This window comes from Gavialis gangeticus, unplaced genomic scaffold, assembly GCF_001723915.1.
Source record: "Gavialis gangeticus isolate Ggan-Ray unplaced genomic scaffold, GavGan_comp1, whole genome shotgun sequence".
NCBI lineage: Eukaryota > Metazoa > Chordata > Crocodylia > Gavialidae > Gavialis > Gavialis gangeticus.
In genome coordinates, this window is record NW_017728992.1 from 144,319,287 (window position 1) to 144,334,222 (window position 14,936).

Here is a 14,936-nt window from a genome sequence, read left to right on the forward strand (position 1 = left end):
CCCTCCTTGAAGTTTGACCCACAGGGTCTCAGTTAAGCCTTCCTCTGGTCCCATTTGGAAGGTAGAACTGGTATACTGTTCCCTAACATAGAGCGCAACCCCCCCACCTTTTTTCCCCTTCCTACCTCTTCTAAACAACCTATAGCCCTCTATGTCTACTGCCCAGTCAAAAGTTTCATCCCACCATGTCTCCACTAGGCAAACCAGGTCGATTTTACTACTTGCAAGCAGGAGAGCAAGCTCCTCCTGCTTGTTCCCCATGCTTCTTGCTTTAGTGAAGAGACACCTTAATCCCCCCTGTGGGAGCCCTAGGCACTCCCCCCTTCCTGAGAGACAACTGGTCCCTTGGTATATACCTGAGGTCTTACCTGGGCAGGTCCTACACCAGGTTGAGTTTTCTCTTGCTCCTGTGGATCCCCATCCCCTGATCAGCTTAGTTTAAAGCCTTCCAACCTTGAGGAAGCTTGTCCTGGCCTCTTCCACTGACAGAATATACTCCTTCTACTTCCTTGCTAGGGCTCCATATCTGTTCTCCATTCAAAACACTGCCAGTGGAAGGTAAAGACTTCTGCATCCTGCCAGAGGTCACAAGCTTCCAACTTCCACATTCCTGGGAGTCCATGTCCTCTTCTTTCTCCAGCTTTGCCTCTTGTAGTCCTTCCTCTACAGTCCTAAAGGTCTCCTTCAGCATTGATTCAATGAATTAATGGCTGGGGATTCTTCAGAGCCTCATCAACTCCTCCTGTAGCTCTCTTACCTGCTCCCTGATGGACACCAACAGGAGGCACTGTTCACATCACAGGGACAGTGCTCACATCACAGGCACTGAACACAGTTGTCCTTTAGCATTATATCAAATCATCAGTAGTGAAAACTAAACTATATAGGATTTCTTGACTAGAACATTAAAATTAAAATCCTGACTAATAGACTATTGAGAAAGAGATCAAAATAAAACTTATTTACACTTCAGGTGAAAGGAAGGATGCTCTTGCATTTAGACATGAGAACAGAATCAGCACAGCAAAGTTCTTTTCTGTGCTTTTCACAGTAACTTTCTATCTAGCATTAGGGAGGCTGTTTAACTATTCTGTGCTTCAGTCTCATCACCTGTAGAATGGAAATAATTTCCTACTGCAGAGAGGTGTTGTGAAGCTGTAAATTTTGCAAAGTGCTTTGCTAATCTCAAATGAAAGCATAACATGAATATAAATGATAATCATTTAAATGTTTTTATCTCATGGAAATGTAATGATATTAGAGAATGTAAATAATTCAGTAGCAAAACAGTTTATGATTCAGATCCTCATTTGGTAGCTTTATTGGTTTTAATGAAGATATGCCAGTGTTTCTCAATTGTTGATATGGCACTAAAAATAAAATGTATATATACTTTTTATGTAAACCCAGCTTAGTTTTTTCATTATCTTCAGTGACTACTTAGTGTTGATTAGTATAAATATTCTAAACTGATTCAATTATATGAGCAAGAAGATCTATATCAGTGCTGCCTTCCATATTTACTTCTGACATCAAGAATCAGAAAAGCTTTCCAATGATCAATAAAGCTCATTTAATCTTACTCATTTATGGCTTTGTGGTTTTCTGTCCAGCCCAAGAAGCTGCTTAAACCTGTCCAAACTGGCAACAGTCCTGAGGAGACTGAATCTGCCAGCTGGGAAGTGTTGGAGTAGAACATGATCTGGTCTAATGTGTCCCTTGTTGACTGTGGGTAGGGTTCAGAGTAGGCTTATATAAAAGCTGGTGACATATGCTCTAGAAGCATTGGAAACTTTATCTTAAGAGATGTTTTCCCCAAGAGAAGAATCCCTATGGTATAGATCAGGGCAGGTTCTATCATATTTCTACTTCCAGAGTGTCAGTAAAAGCTTGGAATAGGGAGAATTTTTAAATTTAAAAAGGAGAAAATGATGTAATAGATCAATCAATGGAAATGTATTTTTTAAAAGAAACAGAAGGATAATTATCAAGAAAATGTCTTGTTACCTTTCCAATTTTTTTCCAAACCAGTATGGATTTAATCCTGATTTACACTGGTGTACATTTGCTACTGATTTGGGAGAGTAGTACTGCCTGGGTGCATCTACACGTGTGCTTAACTGCTCAGTCGACTAATTTGCTGCACTGTAAAGTGTCACAGTTTACACGTGCAACACTATTAGACCACAGAAAATGAAACTTTGCCACTGCAAGATAGTACAGGACAATATTATCTTATAGCAGCAAAAATAACTGCACCTAAATGCATGTGCAAATGCAGACCCAGGCATACACTGTGGCCAGTTAGCCGAGGCAGCAGGGACTCTGCCTGCTGCCTAGCCACAGAGCTCCACATGCTGGAGCACTCTCATACCCCAGCCAGCCCCATCGCCACTCATTGCCACTTCCTGGAGCCTGGGGCTGACCCCTGGAACCTCCTGTCAGCCCACAGCTGTTCCACCCTGGCTCAAACTGCTGTGGGACCAGGTGCAGCATTTGTACATGCGCCGTGGACTGCATCAGTTTGAGCATCTACAAGTGCCATTAAGGAGCCATGATAAACTCCAGTACAAACGGTGCTGGAGTTTATCATGTTGCCTTAATGGCATGTGTAGATGTACCCAGTCATGTAACATCTGCCTGCAACATTGTTCAACCATAGTAAGGCCACTTAAGATAGTGAAAGCATTTTGTTAGGGTCTTGTGGCATGGGACATTTAGCAGATGTTAAAGTTAGAATGTGTTTTGAGCAGTTGCATGGTAATGCTTACTACGGTCTCTTAACATGCACAGCTCACATATGGCATGAGTTGTGCATGTTTTGTTTTAAATATTGGATCTCACCAATGCTTTGCACTAGAGCTGATCAGAGACTCCATTGCAGTCCCAGGGCTGGGCTTGAAAATCAGATGATTTTTGGTCCCAGCCCTGGTACTACCCCAAAGCCATTTTGAGGGTCCTTTGTGATACTGGGGCTTAGACTCACAATCAGAATATTATGGGTCTCAGCCCTGCAACTGCAAGCCATCATACTCTCTCTATCACGCAGTCCAGCATTAGCTCATCACCTGTTCCTGAATATGATCCAGAGATACACCTTAGTGGAAAAGGCAAAACTTTGCTACAGTACTGTATGGTATGGTATGTGCGCACTTGGCATAAGATAGCCTGCTTGAACATGCAGACACTTGTTTTAAATACATATAACACGTGCTAAGCATCATGTGTGACATGTCACTGCCACAGACTTCCTGAATGACCTTAAGTTAGTCATCTATTAAAAGTACTTAAAAAAAAATCATTCACTTTGCAGCAGCAAAACCAGGGTGGATAAACAAGCCCTGATAATTAAGGTAGGTAGCTGCAGGAAGACTGGTCATAGCCCAGGAAGGGCGGGAGACTGCACTGACCTGCAGGTGAAAAGATGTGGGAGCTGCAGCAGCTTGCCGCACTGCCACAGCATTTTATTAGTTAATGTTCCCTGAGACTCCAGGGACGCACCAAAGCTGATGTCATGGTGCTGCATCATGGCACTGTCATAAAAGCAGAAGCAGAGCTGACCAGAAGGGGAGATACCGGGCAGCATAGCCCAGAGAGCGGTGGAACCAGCACAGAGCAGGGTTGTTTCCACATCGTGGAGACCTGGAGGGGTCTCCAGCCTCACCTCAGCGCTGGACTTCATAAGTAGGGAAGACCAGTGGATAAAGGGGCTTCTACCCCAGGAGCAGAAATTCTAAAGGACAAGCTGCCAGAGCTCGAAGGTTTGGGTTGGGATCAAGGACTGTTGCTGGCAATTTGCACTATTTTGTTCTGTTTGGTGTTTTTTGCTCTTCCGTCTCTATCAGGCTTTGTTTTTTTTTAATTAGTCAGACCATGGATTAGTGCCCAAAGCCCAGAAGGCACCCAGTGTAGGGGATGGGACTTGGCCTGGTGGGACTCGGTAGAGCCATGACACTTCACCAGAAGTGGTGAAGGAATAGTGAATGCTGTCAATTTCATTTTTGTTGATGGCATAACTGATTGAATTATAGTGATTTACCTACCTGCATCATATTGAAAACACATTCAAGTCCAAAAAGGGAAATCCATTAATTGACTCCCGATATGGAGATTTATTTTGGTTTCCTTGAGCCAGGGCATCCCAGCAGTAGTTGGAGTTCATCCGACAACATGGCTGAGGTGCACGAGCTGTGACATGATGTATTTGATGCCAGCTTGGAATTTTCAAATAAGCAGCTGTAGCCAGTGGGATTAAAGATCTGTCATTGTTACACCAGTGGTTGGCAAGAGGAAGGGGTGCAGGGAGGAGAAGCTGCAAGAAAACACACCACTATGTAAGTATGTTAGGGAAGGAACCCATATCATCTTGGAACCCTCCTTATTTTTTAAGACCAAAGGTGTGCAGATGAATTGAGTGCAGTCCCTCCAGACCCTCAGACAATCAACACACACCCATCCTAGTGGAAGCGTAACACACTTCTTGTCACTGAAGTTGTTTCTTCTCCTAAAACATTGTGCAGTAGTTTTTCCTACTGTTAAGCAGCTGTCACATTCTGTTCAAAAGTGATTGCATTTCAGCAGTGCAAGAAGCAATTCTCCAGTGTGTGTGTGTGTGAGGACAAGTTTCATGGTTTCACACTGGAAACCAATTATATAAGAAGTTTGAGGCCAAGTACCAATAAAACATGGTCTAGTTGCCAAAATACTCTACCGTTCTCTTGCTTATGATTTTTTAAAAAACTATTAGAAGGAAAGAAATGGGGGAAATGGAATAAATAGTAATATAAGATTCAGGTAAGCTGTGAACCCTTGCCTGTGTCAGAAAAGATTATGTGATTTTTTCAATTTTTGCAGAGGATATACACTGATACTCAACACTTTATTTCACACTTCCATTTAAAGATCTCTTATTTCAATACTACAATGTGTAAAGCATTACTATAGCATTCTTTTCCACGCAAAACTGAAGCAAAAAGAAAATGGAGGGACTTATTCAATGCTGACTGAAGTCATGGAGATTTCTTCCAGTGACTTAATAGGGCAACAAATTGAATGTATAGGCTAGGGACAGACATTACACATAAACTGGTTTAAGCGATCAGAAACTGGTTTAAACCTGTAACAGAACAGATGTTCAGTACACATAAACCAGTTTTAATATGACTGAAACTGGTTTGAGATAAACCTGGTTGAATGTAGTATCAGACTTAATTGATTTGGATCAAACCAGTTTATGCAATGTCTGTCTCAGACCCTTTGCAGGTTTAAGTTAAAACAGACTCCCCCAGCATCCCAGTATGCTCTCTGGGGGGGGGCTGGGCTCTGTGCTCCACAGCAGGGATGCCCCCTCTCCTCTGCTCTCTGGCTGCAGCTCCAGCAGAGACTGCAGGTGTCTGTCTGGGTTCTGCTCCCCCTTCCCCTCACCCCCCTCCCAAGCAGGGATTCCGCCACCCCCTCTGCCTTACACAGACACACAGCATTAGCTATTAGACCACATGCTGGCTATGGTCCATGCTGTGGCAGACAGGACAAAGGCAGAATCAACAGGTAGCTGATAATGTCCCTCTGTTGTTTTCTTAATGGGATGATAATACAGAGTTAGGAGTGATAAACACTACTGGGGTGATAAACACTGAGTTTTCAATTCCCTGCTGGGCTGGTCAGGACGGGGGGAAAACCCTCCCTAGTCAAAGTGTCTGGTCAGGGCATGGTCATGCCCCCCTTAGCTCAAACTGTGGTAGGGAAGTGAGGGCTGCTCTAGTGTCCCCCGGCTTGTAGCCTGAGCCACTGCAGGCATGTGTCATCATTTCTGGGATGTCTGAAAGGTTACAAACTGGTTTAGCCTAGTCAGGTTAAACTAACCTGCAAAGACTGAATCAATTCAGGCTCAGGCTTTTTGAACGTCTGTCCCTAGCCATAATTGGCTATTCAAGATCACAAAAACTAGTCAATGAGAGCTGAGAACACTACACTTCTGAATTATAGCCTCCTGTTCTTTCCATGGGCGCTGCCCTTTGGAAAAACTAAGACACTTAACAGGAGGAAAACATCCAAGGCCTCTCTATCCATATGGTTGTTGTACTGCTATGGCTCTGGACACATGATATTATTTACCTAATTATCTTAATTTACAAATATTTGACATTTTTTGACTCCAATATTTGACTCCTGGAGGATAAGATGAAAGCATAATTTATATTTCTGATCTACTCTTACTCAGCCTGCACTACATTCTCTTCGAATGCCCTATAAATAAACATTCAGACATTAGTGTTTGGAAAGAACCTTGTCTCAGGGTTAAACCTTTATGAAGGGCCTTTTCCACCAGGCCCAAACCTTTACTGGAAGTTCTCCAATGAAAGGGAATGTGATTACAGGGTATTTGAAGCATAACATTATTGATTTATTTAGATGGCATTTAAATAAGAGGAAAGCCTTATGCTATATATTTTTTTACTTGCTCCTAGTACTGGTAGCAGTCTAGGTGTTTATTAAAATTTAGAGATGTCTGTCCCTTTGCTTACTCAATAAATGGAATTTCAGGGTTTTACTGTAAACACATTAAATCAAAGTCAGGCCTTTGTTAAAAATGTAATCAATTTTATTGAAATTGAATTCTGCAAACAAAACGCAAGAGCAATCGACCAGTTTACTTGTGTTTTCCTATATAAACCTCTTGTCTGCAATTTTAAAGTATGCTTGTTACAGGCAAAGACAACTTCACGGAATTAGAGCACAGATGCTCTGTTTTTTCACATCATGTCAGGATGTTAATACATATTCAGCCATGCTCTATTACATTGTGAAAATCACTAATAAAGAAGTAAATACATGTTGGATAGAATGGGATTTGTAATAAGTAAACATTCCATGTTACTATTTTTTAAAAGATACTTTAATGTGTGTGAAAAAACCCTAGAATTAGTTGCACAGATTTTTTTCAAAGAACATTTTTTTTCAAAGAAATCTGGACCAAAGAAAAGACCCATTTCTACCAGGCCCTTAATATTTATACATCTTATGGAAATAAACAGTAATTCAATACACTGCATTTGCAGTGTCATTGTGAATCTGTGAATATTCATTGTCACTGGTTCAGGTTATTCTCTTCTATAGAAACTTGGCCTGGAGAATTTAACAAATCAAAGAGTAATATTTTTTCAGTTTCCTCCAACAGATATTGTTTAGGAGCTTAGATTTTGAAGGCCACATCCTTTCTCAGCAGTGGGATCTTCAGGGATATGATTCCTTTTTGAATGGAGGCAACTGCCATCCTGGAGGAGCATATACTACTCTTCTGACCATTCCCTCACTGGCAATGTAGTTCTTGCCATAGCTAACTGCTCTGTATTTGGCATATCTGCCTGTGATGGCTCAATGGCACCTACAGGTTATGTATCAAGAGAAGAAACAGCTCTGAGATGTATTACTTGCATTTTATTGTAGAAATCTGGAAGCCAAGAAGGGGAGTGGTACCACAGTTCCCTGGCCCTTCTCCTGGAAGAGACTTTGAACCAACCATTTTCAGGGAACCACAAAGGCAACATTCCTTCTCTTCCAGACGTCAGACACAAGGAGGTTCTCTGTGCGTGAACGTCTTGTGGGACAATCCCTCTAAAAGTGCAGTTTGAACACAGTCCAGGACAAGAAAATAGAGGCTCAGATACTTTGCCTGAGGACTATGACTCATAGGAAGTAGCAAGTCCATTTTAGAAATGTTTTAGTTATTTCTACTGACCTTTAACTTATCTAGCATTAAATATCTTCCCCTCCCCCACCTACCATTTCTGGTTGTTCATTTTGTGCCAGATACTGAAAATACAGGGCCTTTCAGATGAACATTCCATCTATATTATTTGATATATGCTATAGGTTTCCCATAGTATTTGCTCAAATAATGGAAACCATATTTCAGTGACTTTCTTGACCTTGGTTACTGACATTGATTAAATTGTTGATTGACTATCCACAATTATGGAGAAAGTACAGTATGAAAGGAGGTTCAGGTCCTGAGATAGGTCTGAATGTTTTCCTCTAAAATAAATTCAAAATTAATCTCTTGTCATGTACCAGGAAATAATTTCAAACAACAGGCCTTTCAGATATAGCAATTGAATTGCTGTCAAGATATATTAAACTATCTTCTCAAAGATCTCACTTTAGAAATTTAGGGAATTTATTTCTTGGACAAAAGAAGGAATTGAAAATTCAGTGAGGAAGTGTCCACTCTAGTTATAGATTTTTCTGTCAGAGAAAATTAATTCAATATACAATTAAAATGTATGGTTCCACTTTAGCATGTTTTCTTTTCTGATAGGACTTGAAAACACGCATATCCTATATGCTCTTTTTGTGTAGGAGGCTGACACAGCTTTCTTTAGTTATTTCATTTTACAATGAACATGTTCCTTAATAATATGAATCCAACAATATCATGAAAATTATATGACAATGTCACTGTAGCCATGCAGTTTTTCTACTAAGAATTTATCCAATGTTATAAGGAAAACACTGAATATTCCTTATAATATAATTCATGCTGCATTATTGAGATAACAAAGAAACTAAACACAAAGAAAAATATATTAAAAATTGTAAGATCGGGTGGGCAGTTCTCTCCTGCCCATTGAGATACTTCTGCTGTAGTTTCATAAATATTTTCTCCAAATTGTCAAAACTAAAGAAAAACAAGCCCAGTTTTATTTTAAAATCAGAAATACTCAAATGTCAGCTCTGGAAGGCAGGGGAAAATAGAATATCTAATGTGGACAGATTTAGCCTATTCTTTTCCACTAGTTATATGCAAGAACTTTCACACCTCAAGTCAGTGTTATTACTCTAGGTTTATGTGGATATAAGAGAGTGGGAAAAATGGCTTTGTGAGTTATTATAACCCCAAATGAAATTTTCTGGCTTTCCCACCTAATTCAGGTTATGATGTATATTTTCTTCTTTTCATACCCCAAATCCAAATGCACAGTTCTACATTGATTCTAAAAGAATAGTGGCTAAAGCAAAAGTTAGGCCACTTTTTCATTTCAAACTGCATTTCCTAGGGCAAGTCATTTTACCCATGTGTTGGATTTGTTAGTGGCAGCTCCTGGGGGACACAGGGCTGAGCACACCTGCCTCTCTGTGTCTTCTGATAAGTTCTAGACCTGGAACTTCACCCATGCATTTAATCCTGACTCATCCTCAGTGCTGTTCTACAGGCCAGATGGTTTCAAGGCCAAGGACCTGGTGTTTTTAGATTCCTTGACTTCAGAGCATCCTTCAAGATTCCTTGAATTGCATGAAGTTCACTGATCCAAACATGTTTTGAAGGAATTGTTTTGGGATCAAACCAGCATAGTACATTGAAATATTGATCAATTGGATCTTTTTTGACCAGCTCTGAAAATGAACAGTGGAAAAAGACAGATGCACTTAACTTTGGGGTGTAACTTTGGAATGCAGGGTTTTTGAATGCTGCTACAATACATTTAGGACTAGAATTCCATTGTTAGGTACTGCACAAAGGCTCGGATAGACATAACAAGACTAAAAACAAATTTGAAAATAGATACGAATCAGGTAAACAATAGGAAAGAATAAAAGAAAGGAGGCTGAGTAATCTGACAGGTTCAAATAATTTGAAAGGTCTTTTCTATTTTAAATAAAACAACTAAAAAACATCTATACTTGGCCACAAGAAAACCTAGACTACAGGGCTGATTGTACATCTTATAGAATTACATTCTATTTTCAGTTATTAATAACTGCTCTACTAGTTAAAATCTACAAGGATTCATAAGTAGCAGAGTTTGCATGTAATTAATCCCAAAGGGAGAAATCAAGATTCTGTACGAAGGGACACATGCTTTGGAAAGAGTCCCAATTAAAAACAATGTAGGAGAAAAAATACTTTAAAAAGTGAAAAAAATATAATGGATAAAAACTGCATTCATTATTTGTGGATGGGTATTGATTAAAAAATATCCACTATATTTAAACACAAAGGTGGGGGGAGCTAAAATATTTATTCATTCATTCATTCATTTTCAGTTTCATAGAGATATCTGAAATAACCCACATTGGTTATGTGTATGAAGCATTTACTGTTGGACAGTAGAGGAAGGGGCTTTACTGAGTGTCAGTTGTTCCATAGTAATTGCCTGTCTGGACACTCTCATATCCTACTTAGTGACAAATAGAAGCTAAACCATGAGTGCTTACTCCACTTTCACATCACACTAAACTACATTGGATTAGCTGCTGCCTACCACAGGATAAAATGTGGAAACAGGAAATTACTGAGGAGAAGTGGACCTCTCTGCCCTGCCACCTTTTAACTCTGGGTAAATTGTATTATCTGTAATTACCTTACCAGATAATAACTAAAGCCATGAGTGACTGATGCTTCCTGAATCTGGTGGGGCACCCGCAGAATTGCTGACCCTGTCAGGGGGGGCACCAGCCCTACTGACAGCGTCAGTGTGAGCCGTAGGGGGGGCACTAGCCCCATTAGGGGGAGCACATGCTCCCCCATGCCCCCGCTACTAGTTGCCTCTGACTAAAGATAATTCCCTCTTTCTTCTATCTCCTGGAGTTCTGAACTGGGGAGCTAACAAGGTTGACCCAAATTTGTCTGGTTCGTTTGATTGCTGAGGCCCTAAATCTGGCCTGCATGCCAATAGAGCTCCATTGAAATAATGAGATTCCAAGGCTTAATGACACAGTCAGGTACCTGGGGTAGATGCCACACACACAAGCAGCTTCTGGTTGCCGATGTACCATTGGCATGATTGCACAGCTGTGGGAGCAGCCATTTTTTTCCAGTCCAAATCCCCTTTCAAATTAGCTCCCAGGGTAGCTGCCCTAGTTGCCCTACTCTAGTTATTCCACTGATGGGCAATCACATAGATGCAAGGAGACAGACACTGAACTTCAGAACTGGCACCTTAAGTAATACTTTATGTGGACATTTTTGTAATCTGTACTATGGGTAGTTCTTTTATCTTGAGAAATCTGTTCGTTTTTTAGTATATATGTTGGATCAGGTTTTAAAGGTATCCTAATCAGGACTATAAAAATATGGCCATGTATATACGAACTTCATTATCACCAGGAATGATGCTGAAAACCATGAGTACCACATTTCTTCATTTTCTATCAATGGAGCACTTTTAAAGTGATGAGAAGAAAAAAAGTTGACATACTTGTCACTTTCTTTGGAGTCACTATGTTCAGTGATGTTCAGACTGAACTGCCATTACAATCAGTCATCAAAGAGCTGAGAGCTTTATTTAACTAATAAACCAACAACGGAAAGCTTTTTGACACCCAGTGAAAACAAGTTGCTTTTAGTTACTGAACATTTCAAGGGGAAAAAAAAAGGCTCACTAAAATAAAGGAAGTACATTTCTGTTAAGGTAACTAGAAATAATTTTAAGTAGACTGGAAACATAGGCACTCACCAAGGTGGAATATTTTCATTCTAGCCATGCTTCACCTGCTCTAGTGAATATGGGGCAGGTATCAATTAGTTGAATGAGAAGTAAGTACCAAACCTGAAAGAAAAGGTAGCTTTTTAAAAAATAATTTTTCCCTAGAAAATGTTCAGATATGGTCCCTGTTATTACAGTGCTCTCTGAAATCTCTTTATGCCAAAAATTCTGAATACCAATTATAGCCACTACTGCTGTTTAGGAGCATAGCTAGGCTGTGTGAGGCACATACTCTGGGGCAGATCTTGGTTGGTGGGGGAGGGGGAGAGGGGTGCATTGGTACATTTGAACCCCTTCCTCATCCCCCCTCCCCTTTGATTCCTGCTCCATCCAAAATTTAAAACCAACTGCCTGGCAATGGCAGCAGTATTTGTAGACAGGCACTGCTAAGGGAGTCAATTGTCTTCATAGTGTGTTATAATCTACCTGATCCCGTCTAAGCTATTAATTCTACAGATATTAACAGCCCTCTCTTCTTTTTAGTGGTCTTAATGTTCCATTAGTCAACCCATCCTTTGTTTTTCAGTTCTGTTCTTAGCTGTTCCTGGTAATGAAGCTCCTGTTTCATAGCCCTGCAGACTGTTTTTAACTCATTCCAGCAAAGTTGTATTTTTGTTTTTGCTTCAGTCTTAAACTGAGTAATATAGCTCTAGACCCCTAGCGTATTACTAAAGCTCCTGGGTTTTTGTTTTTTTTTTAACTGGAGAAAAATATGTTGTTTTATATGTGATGATGTACCTCACCATCTGCACCTCTCTTTCAAAATCACACACATACTCTATAGAAGTTTGCGTGATTGGGCACTAGATATTAGCTCTTCCTAAGACTTAACTGAATTTCAGTTACATCAGAAAACTAAATAAAAGTTATGCTTAAATCTAGAGGTTTAGTCTGAGCTTCTCTCTATTCATACTCAATATACAAGTGTTCTTATATATATAGGTGCACATTTAAATATAGGTGGTTACATTTTACATTAGTGTGTTTATAACTGCAGAGTTTTTGAGCTTTTCAGACTGAATTATTCACTTTTTATTCCTTTTCCTTGTTATTTCTATTTTTAAATGTCTTGGGCAAGAATATAGTAAAAGGGTATACATTTAAGAAAACTGTAACACCATGTAAATCACAAAACTCAGGAAATACAAGTTAAAAGGCCCTGGGTTTTCTCTATATTATTAATATTTTAGAAATGCCTAGAGGTACCAATATGAAATACAGATCCATCCCTTTTCCCAAAGTGCTTACACTGAAAGCATACATGAAGCCACTTAGAAAGGGAGGAAGTAAGGGAACCCAGAAATAGGTAGAACCCAGTGCACAACTTGGGCTTTCAGATGTCAAAAGCAACATAAATTCATCCTCTTTTCATATATGCACTATTGAGTATTCTTGTTTCTCTTCTTGAATGTGCCATGAAACATCAGAAGTATGGGATGTGCAACAAGGCTGACATAACATTGTTACTGGACATTCAGTGACCTATGTCAGCATGCACCAGACTTTACAAATGGGTTCAATGTAATAATTAATTTTGTAATTGAAGACAGCTACAAATGATATATAATATTGATTAGTGCCTTCAATCAACACCTAACTGTTTCTTGATAACATTGAACATCAATGAAGCAGCTGTTAGTTGGCTTGGAAAAAATGCATTTGCTCAATAGATAGATTCTGCTAATATCCAAATTCCTTATTTGAAAAATAAGCCACACTAGAACAAAATTATATTAACTTTTGGGACACAGCGTCCATGATGGGAAAGGGCTGGAAACATGGGGCGAGGAGGCATCAGGAAGCTCCAGACCTTCATTTTTTGAACCCAGATCTACTTCAGAGTTTATGGCTAACTGTGGAAGGATGGACTGGGTATCCCCTATCTGGCTTATCTCTCAGGTTTCTATACTGGGCTAAAAGGGCTGCATGTCTTTGACCACAGTAGCATCAGAGCTCATGGCACACTGCTGGGCATTGGCATGGGCTGCCATGTCCACTGTCTTTAAACCTGACCATGTCATTGACCGCAGAGATGCAGAAGAGTACCTCATGGTAGGGGCATGTTACCTTACATGTACCCTACATGCAGTTGCTGTCCAGTGTCATTAACTTACAACTGAAAGGCACTGGGTCCAGTCACAGTCATGAACCCAGGCTTCTATTTTCATGGTGATCTGATGATAAAGCATCTTGTTTTGGTGGCTTGAATGGAGTGCCCACTGATTCTCAATCTCACCCCAGATAGCAATGATATCCATTACCTTCTCCTGGGTCCAGTTGCTGTCTCATTTGTTTAAGGCACTGTACTTATCAGACTGAGAGGCCATGATGGAGGAAGTATGGGTGAGTGTGTGGGCATACAGAGGTCCTGGATAAATCCAAGACTTCTAGTGGTTCCCACTACAGTGAGTGTGTGGGAATGCAGGTCCTGGATGGTTCCTATTGGCCTAGGAGGCTCCCAGGAGTTGCTGTTGTTCAGAGGATGTGGGCTCCAATGCTGGTCTCAGGTGGGGGACCTTAATTGGCTCCAGCTCCTGGAGCTCTGGTTCTGTGCATGTGTATAAATGCTCCAATCCAAGAAAGCAAGGCATCTCTCTCCTGCTGAAGGCAACTGAGACCTGGAAATTAGATAGAGGAATTTATAAATTCTCTGAGGGGCCTAATCCAGTATGAAATACTGGATTAGAAAATACTTAAATTCACTACAGGTTTGGGCCATTTGAAAATGCAGCTGTGGTTACTTTATTTTGAAATGTGGCCAGAATATTGGTGATGCCACTCACCTTTGTATAACATCCCGGTGGTTAGAGCATATACAAATTATATAGGAAATTTGAGTTTAATTTACGATAATTTACACTGACATGTCCACTTTCCAGGAAAGTGTCCTATTACAGTAGCTTGCCATATTTTATGCTTTAAAGTTGCACTTATTTATAAAGTGGTGAATTACAGTATTGTTAAAAGTTTTCTTTTATATTTAGCTTTATTTAATCATTGTTTAAGTTTTGTATAGCTTCATTATTATCTGAATTTTTCATTTTACTAGTGTCTGCAAGAGCAGCTGATTTTGCCTGTCGCAAGCAGCTTATGGCCTTGAGTTTGCTCACATGAAGTTTCTTTTGTTTTCTATCACTGTGAGGTGTTTTTCTAACCCAACATAGTAATAGTTTTGTTATGAGCTCAAATGGGACTAACTGGCTGAATCAGAGGGATGAAATGATTGGCTATGTTTAGATTTAGTCCCAAATCAGAGCAGCCTGTCGTATGTCCCTGTGGTCACTGTGTGGAGCTCCAGACTCTGGTGACATAGCTGCCAGCACTTGGCAACCATGCTGAGGCCAGAGGCAGCTGAAAGCATTTGACACCCATCTTAAAAGCACACCTCTGCCCTCTGATCCCTGCCAAGCCCCTCCCCTGGCCAGGAGCTGCAGGCCCAGCACACGGGCA

At 40.3% G+C, this 14,936-nt stretch overlaps 1 long non-coding RNA gene across 1 annotated transcript in view; it reads right to left on the reverse strand.

Moving 5' to 3' along the window:
• The window catches only part of LOC109299781, a 15,082-nt gene extending 563 nt beyond the window's left edge, over positions 1-14,519 (reverse strand). The window contains exons 1-2 of the long non-coding RNA XR_002097996.1: positions 14,382-14,519; positions 12,946-12,952 (exon numbers count right to left, since the gene is read on the reverse strand). This is a non-coding gene — a long non-coding RNA (uncharacterized LOC109299781). The remainder of the gene's footprint in view (positions 1-12,945; positions 12,953-14,381) is intronic.
• Positions 14,520-14,936: the final 417 nt, after the last annotated feature.